This window comes from Vicia villosa, linkage group LG1 (genome assembly GCF_029867415.1).
Source record: "Vicia villosa cultivar HV-30 ecotype Madison, WI linkage group LG1, Vvil1.0, whole genome shotgun sequence".
In the NCBI taxonomy this organism is placed as follows: Eukaryota; Viridiplantae; Streptophyta; class Magnoliopsida; order Fabales; family Fabaceae; genus Vicia; species Vicia villosa.
Window position 1 is genome coordinate 146602221 of NC_081180.1, and position 7934 is coordinate 146610154.

The 7934-nt window shown below is 33.7% G+C and overlaps 1 long non-coding RNA gene across 1 annotated transcript; it reads right to left on the minus strand.

The window, feature by feature from the left end:
• Positions 1 to 6439: 6439 nt before the first annotated feature.
• On the minus strand, positions 6440 to 7568 carry LOC131618848 (uncharacterized). The gene is made up of 3 exons (XR_009288919.1): positions 7041 to 7568; positions 6712 to 6848; positions 6440 to 6613 (listed from the first exon to the last, which is right to left on the minus strand). It is a non-coding gene; the product is annotated as an uncharacterized LOC131618848 (long non-coding RNA).
• Between the last annotated feature and the right edge of the window lie 366 nt (positions 7569 to 7934).

Below are 7934 nucleotides of genomic sequence, written 5' to 3' on the forward strand. Positions count from 1 at the left end.
ACTCGCGCTCCTCGAACAAATGATTCTCGGCGTCAGGAGTGAGCGGCTTAATTATAAAATACCGACTCTTAAAATGCTTGACAGAGTCCTGGTAAATGGCGAACAACTTCTTCGGCTGCTTAAACGACACCCAACTCCACTTGCCGTCCGGATCACGCAACCTCTGCAAATGAAAAACTCTGAAGAAAAGGGGCAGAGTCGCTTCGACCTCCAAGTACCCGCATACGATCTCAAAAGCCCTTAAGAACGCTAAAGCGTTGGGGTGAAGCTGAGACGGGCAGAGGCGCAACCAACTGAAGACACTTCGTTGCAAATGAGTGAAGGGGAGGCGGAGACCAGCCTCCTTAAAGGCGAACTCATACATTGCGAAACGTGGCCCGGGAAATTGCGAGCAGATCCTCTGGTGAGATTTGGGTACAAAGGCGCCCCAAGAAGGCTCCTCGTCTTGGTCAAGGTCCTCGATGACGTTAAAGGCTTCCTTGGGACGACTCATGAAGCGCGATGCAATCATCCTCGGAGCAACGACCACCCATTCTTCAAGTGCCCTAGGGGAGGTCTCGACGACGGGAGCGTTCTCTTGCGAGCCAACAGCTTCGTCCCCATCTGAAATGTCGAAGACGACATCATCCTTGTTCTCGTCGGCCATTTACCTGAAAAGCAGAGGAAACCGTGAATTCGACTGATCAAATCCACCCTTCCACCGCAAGTCAAGTGAAAGGGCGAGGAAAAGGGACAAGGAAAACTCCCCCAATCGTCAAATGGCCGACGAGCTAAAGTGCCCTCAGAGCATATACGTCGCACGCAGCGGAGGTCGGCAAACTCATGCCCTCACCGAGACGTGCAACCTCCACTGCTCGTGGCCTTCATACTACTCTCTAGTAATCCTAAAAGCTGGACGTCTCATTCAAACGTTCTAGCTCCGTTCACTCAAAACTCACTCGGCAAACGCACGGGAGAAACGGTTATCTTCTAGGTTTACTCGGCTGATTAATAAACCCTTCTCGTCACGCTCATCAATCATGCTCGCCTCACTCAAAACTAATACATAAAACTTAAATAAAAACATGAAGGAGACGAAGAACTTACTTGGAGAAAGCGAAGAAGATATGAACGAGACGAGGAGGAGAGCAGTGAGCGGATCTTGAAGGCTTGGGAAATGTTAAGTGCTAAATGAGTGACCTCCTCACTCCTTATATAAGGAAAGAAGGCCAAAGGGTGTCATGATGGCCTAGGCAGCCTAGGAGACGCCATCATTGCCTACACCCCAAAGACGGCTCCCTCCACGAAAAGCTGCCACGCGTCCCAAAGATCTTGAGAACTCCAAAAGACGCCGTCTACTTTCATCCCTAGAAACGGCGCAGTAATGATTACAGCCTGTACAACTGACACCTGTCAATCACGCTAACGAGTGACAACCAATAAGGTTAAAAACCGAGGACAACAGACGACAAAGCCCTCGAGGAACCCAGGACTTGGAATCGTTGCCCGTGCTCGGCTAAACCTCCTCGTTAAAGTCATCACCCTTATAAGGCTAACGACTTGGGGGGCTCCTGTTCTGGACTGGGCCGAGCAGGCCCAACCCTTGCCTGTTCTGGACTGGGCCGAGCAGGCCCAACCCTCGTTGCCAGCCGAGCAGGCCCAACTCCCTTGGGCCCGATTACTAGCAACCGATAAGGGCTGCCCCTCACGAAGACCCTGACCGAGCAGGCCCAAATCTTTGGGCCCACTCACTGGATAACCGCCGAGAGTTATCCACGCACGAAGACCACGCGTCACGTCTCAGCGAAGGATTCGGTCAACCATCTCCGAACCCTACGCTATGTGCATCCAGAACGTGAGTCTCCTGCTGACTCAGCCCTAGCATGGGACGTTCTGGCAGTTCCCTAGCACGTGGGCCTCCAGTTGGATTTGGCTCAATTAGGGAACCTTGGCCCAGCGCTGGGGGCTATAAATACCCTCTTTCACTAGAGGGTCAGGTATTCTATTCTTAACTCTAAACCTCATTCTCTGATAGCTACTGACTTAAGCATCGGAGAACCTTGCAGGTACCCCCCCCCCCCCATCTTGCTCTTCAAGCCAGATATTGCGCCTTGACGATTCTTCTGATCAGGTACGATCAAGTAGGTTGCTTAGTATTAAATAATATTAATCTTGATAATTGGTGGGATCAAATATAAATTGATTGGGTCACGTATAGATTACTTATTTAAATTACCATTGGATTGAAATTGGTTTAAATTGCTTAGATGTTGCTTAAATACAATGTGATAATTGGTCCCATAAAAAATAGCTCAAGCAACCAAAAAAAAGTTGTTCCATTGGAGATGCTCTAAAAGCATCTCCAATGGAGATTGCTTAATGTACACTAGGATTTATAAGTTTTAGAACTTAGCATTTTTACCATTGGAGTAGATAAACGTGACGTTCCCGTTGCTTAAATATTTGTGAAAGTTACATCATGAAGCAATTCAAAAAAGTGAATTGCTTATCATTAAATAATATTAATCTTGATAATTTATGGGGGAAAATATAAATTGATTGGATCACATATAAATTGCTTATTAAAATCACCATTAGAGTAAAATTGATTTAGATTGTTTAGATGTTGCTTAAATGCAATGTGACAATTTAGTCCCACACAAATAGATCAGGCAATCTAAATAAGTTCTCCTTATTGGAGATGCTATAATAAATTCATGTTTTTTATTCCGATCTCCAACATGGATGAATGATTGAACCTCAAATCTATTTTAAACGGATTTCAATTACATTCGTGTATCTCTATCCAACATAATTTTCAGTATTAATTGTAGATTTATGTGCAGATTCTTTTAATTAATACACTTTTACTTGTGATTTTAGATGCAGGTTTAAATGTAACTAGTAGGAAACCCGTGCTATCGCACGGGTCTGGCGGGACTTCACATTACATGTACCTAATTATGACTTGAAAAATTCCTTTATATATATCAAACATATATATTTAACCAAAATGCAACCCAAACTTAATCATGTTAATCTCAAAAACTTAATAGTTAACAACAAAAGTGCTAATAATACATCTAAACTTTTAGCTCTTTAAATAAAACAATAAAACATATAGATGATACAATCTTCAAATGCTATATTCTTAAATTATCAGAACCAATAAGTAACAAAACCTGCATCATATACCCAGAGCCGTCTCAAGTTTTTGGAGGCCCTGTGTAGGCTAGCCATAATTTAGCAAGAATAAAACAAATAGAGGCCCTATTTAATCAAGATTTAACCTGACAAATATTTTATGAGGCCCCATTTAACCATAAATTAACCTTGAAAACTTTGAGGCCCTGTGCGGTAGGCCGCCTTGCACGCCCTCAAAGACGGCCCTGCATATACCTGCATAGTAAAATGTATAAAATAAGATTTATATTTATCAAAACTTTGGAAATAAATAAATAAAGTGTGTAACATATATAGATACAAAGAATGAGTAACATTAATATATTTATAACTTATAATCATTTATCAAATTTTAATTCACATGTTAGAAATATCAAACATAATATAACTTATTATGTCGTTCATAAATATTCACGTAATTTCAATTATATATTAATAATATGTACCAGCTTCATATTTATAATAAATTGTACAATTATTTTTATAACTTCAATTTTATAAAACAGTAATAAAAGAAATAGTTAAAAGATAGACATTAAAATGATCAATCAATAACTGCTATCTAGATACGTTCACATCTACCCGTCAATTATTTTTATAACTTCAATTTTATAAAACACTAACAAAAGAAATAGTTAAAATATAGACATTAAAATGATCTGTCAATAACTGTATCTCATAGATACTTTCTCATCTACCCGTCAATTCAGATGAGTTAAGAAATCTCAGTGGAATCCAAATGAGTTAATTCTAAAAAAAAATTAAACGTATTTAAGATATTAGCCCATTTTCCCAAATATAAAAGGTATGACAGCAACCGTTAAATGCTTAAAAGTTTCTACATTTAATGCATATTATTATAATATAAAAAATATAATTTATAAGTTTAAAAATATATAATTTTAATTAAGAAATTAAACATAGTTAGAGAATATAATTTATCAAACCTATTTGAGATATTAGCTCATTTTTTTCAAACCTAAAATGTATGACAGCTCCTGTCAAAATGATCTGTCAATAACTGTATCTCATAGATACTTTCACATCTACCCGTCAATTCAGATGAGTTAAGAAACCCCAGTTGAATTCAAATGAGTTAATTCTAAAAACAATTAAACCTAATAGTTAACAATGTTAATCCCAAAAACAAAGTAGTTAACAATGTTAATCCCAAAAACAATTCTAAAATTCTAAAAACAATGTTAATCCCAAAAACATAATAGTTAACAATGAAATAGCTAATAATACATCAAATTTTTTTAGCTCTTTAAGTAAAAACAATAAACATATGAATTCATATTACACGTATCAATGACTAAATTATTAAATATGACATCATATTTTCAGTTAGATAACATTAATATATTTATAACTGAATTTACTTAAATTAAATATGACATCATATTTTCACTTTACATTAATATATTGTTCATCAATATACTTAAATTCATTTATAAAAGTCTATAGTTGTAACTTTTATAAAATTACTTGTGATTTATGTCCGTTTATAAAAATAATTGTATCAACAATATATTTTTTTTGTTTGTAAAAATATTTGTAACTTAATCCCGTTTATAAAATATTTGTATCAACAATAATTTTTTTTCCATTTATAAAAATATTTGGAACTTATTTCCATTAAAAAAAAATTATACCAACATTAGATTTTTCCCGTTTATAAAAAAAAATCGCAACTTATTCCTGTTTATAAGATCAATTGTATCAATTGTATCAACAATAGACTTTTTTCCGTTTATAAAAATATTTGGAATTTATTCCCGTTTATAAAATCTATTGTATCAACAATAGACTTTTCCAGTTTATAAAAATATGATTAATATTGAAGAATAATAGTTTTAATAATACATTCAGTTTTGCATTAATATAAATTTATTATTAATAATAAAAATTTACAATATTAAATAATAATATAATATTTATTATTGTAGATATCATTACGGAAAGAAATAAAATATTAGATTTAAGAATTTTGAAAAATCAACCAAGCGGTTGAGCTCCATTGGCAAGGAGCCCCGTTCAAAGACGTACTCGGGAAATACCGAGTTCGATTTCCAGACGGAACAATCTTGCTTGACCAGTGTGCATGCCTCTCCGCACGAGCCGGATTAGTGGCCCACCTGTGGTGGGTCGACACCGGTGCGAATAGCAAAAAAAAAAAAGAATTTTGAATAATCAATTATAATATTAAATAATAATTTAACATTTATTATTATAGATATTAGTAGGAAAATCACAAATCAGATCTAAGAATATCGAAATAGAGAACGAAAGAAAAAGAGAGTCAAATCTTTTTCTATTGATTATTTTTAATAATATTTAAATAGTTATTGGATTTTAAATTTTTCACGTTGATTGTAGTGTCATATTGATTGCAGTGTAATTGGTAGTGGCTCATTTAAATGGTGACTCAATAAATATCAGAATAATTTGAATTTGAAAAAATAAATTAAATGATGGCTCAATAAATGTCAGAATAATTTGAATTTGAATAAATAAATTAAACGGTGGCTCAATGAATGTCAATATTAAATTTAAATCAAATATACAATAAAGGTAATTACTATTTTTAATGATAATAAATATATAAATTTGGATATTAATATAATTTTAAAATTTGGTTATTTTTAGTATTATTATTATTTTTATATTAGAGTATTTTAGTTATTATTAGGAAAGTTATTATTATTAGGTGGTTCTTTTAATTATTTATTATAAATTTGATTGTAGTAGCATTATCATTGGTATCATTATTTACCATAATTTTTATTATTTTTATTAATATAAAAAAAAGGACAAATCATATCCTTCCTCTTCTTCCCATATAAGTTTGTTAAAACTTCATTTCAAATTAAAATTTTTAAAAATAGTATCACAAAATCTCTGCAAAATCAATTTCCAATCTTCCTGAAAGACTAAACCAAAATTAATGTCATTGTTATAAAATTTTCAATCTTCCTAAAAGAACCCTAAACCAAAATTAACACTAAACCAAAATTGATGTCATTGTTATAAAATTTTCAATCTTCTTAAAGGAACTCTAAACCAAAATTAACACTAAACCAATTCAAAATGTAATTTCACATTACATAAGCATCATACACAATTCATCCAATTCAATCCAAACCATTCACAAAATTTAATCAATGGTCACAAATGTTACAAAATAGTTCACGCGGATAGCTTTTGAAAACTCAATAAATTAAACTTCAACAAATTTTGGTGCAGCTTTTAAATGAATTTCTATCAATCTCCCTATATAAGTAACTGCATCAATGCCAAGAAAGGGGAGGAAAAATTGCAGAGTTATGCTCCCATATTAATTTTAAAGTTTTCTCCAATTCATATAAAAACCTTCGTCCAATTTACCTTAAACAAATCATAATATCACAACAAATTCTTCAACACTTCATACAATCATCATCTCCAATCCCTGTAAACATAAACCAACACACAACACATCTGAACACACTTTATCCAAACTGTGCAATCACAACACAGCGTAATAAATTTGCAAATTCTGCAGCTGACCTCAACAGACGCGTAACAATTTCGCAACATCGTTCTTCATCAGCACAACATCACATCTTCATCAGCATCGTTCGCACAATCATCTGCAACAGTTCTGACCTCATCACTTCATAATCCTATAATCGCACATCTTCTCCCTGCATCAGTGAAACATTCTATGACAAAAAAATCAATTAATGAAAAATTTGTTAAATCAAACCTACAACAATCAAATCTATCAGACTTGAAAATGAAATTCTAAAAATATAGAAATCAAAACAGAAATTAGGTTCTTAAAAGAGTTTAAAACACACAAACTCTAAATCATGTTAACTCGTGTTAACTCTTACATAAAGCTCAAAAGAATGGTGGTAGCCTGTGAGATAGAGATAGAGAAGAATCGAACACTATAATATCCAAGATTGAGGTTTTCATTAACAATTCCAATACCACTTCTATTCCGCATCGGTCCCGTCCAAATTTGTGAAATTTCTGTGAAATTCCATTTAAATAACGCAGATTAATTTTAAAATATAAAACAACACAAAACCTCATATCCAGTCCCTTCCACTTTCTCTTCCCCTTCATCGTCTTCTTCTTCTCCCTCGTCTCTGTCCTTCATCCTTTTACAAATTCAAACAACGAATCAAGAAAAAGATATATGAAACTGCATCAATTTCGTTCCATAATTTAATTATAGAGTTCAAATCAGGGTTTTAGGGTTGAAGGAAGAAAATTATCTGAGAAATTAGTGAAACGGCTAGGGTTTTTGGATGAACAACAAATTATGGAACCATCTTTATATCCTCTGCAGAAAATCAATGGGTTTGCTCTTGGGAAATGATGCTTTTAGTGGAAAATTGTGAAACGTGGGAGAAGTTCCAAATTTTTGGCTGGCTGCTCATATTCCGCGGCGAATATTAATGTTGATAAATTGTTTAGCGTGTCAACATTAATCAGGGTTTATTGGAATATTTTATATAATTAAAATAATTTAAAAACCATCAAAAATCAGAGTTGTGCCACATCACCCCGTAATAAATGTCAAATCAATAATATTGAGTTATTTTGCCAAAAGTCTTTTTTACCCATGGAATAAGAAAAGTTTAAGTTGTTTCATTAGAGGGCTTATAATGTAAATTTCAGGTACTTTTGTTTTTATATATTAATAATAGATTTCTGTTACGTTAAAAAAAGTTTTCAATTAGAAAGCGCTAAGAAAAATCATTTTAAAAATGAAAAAA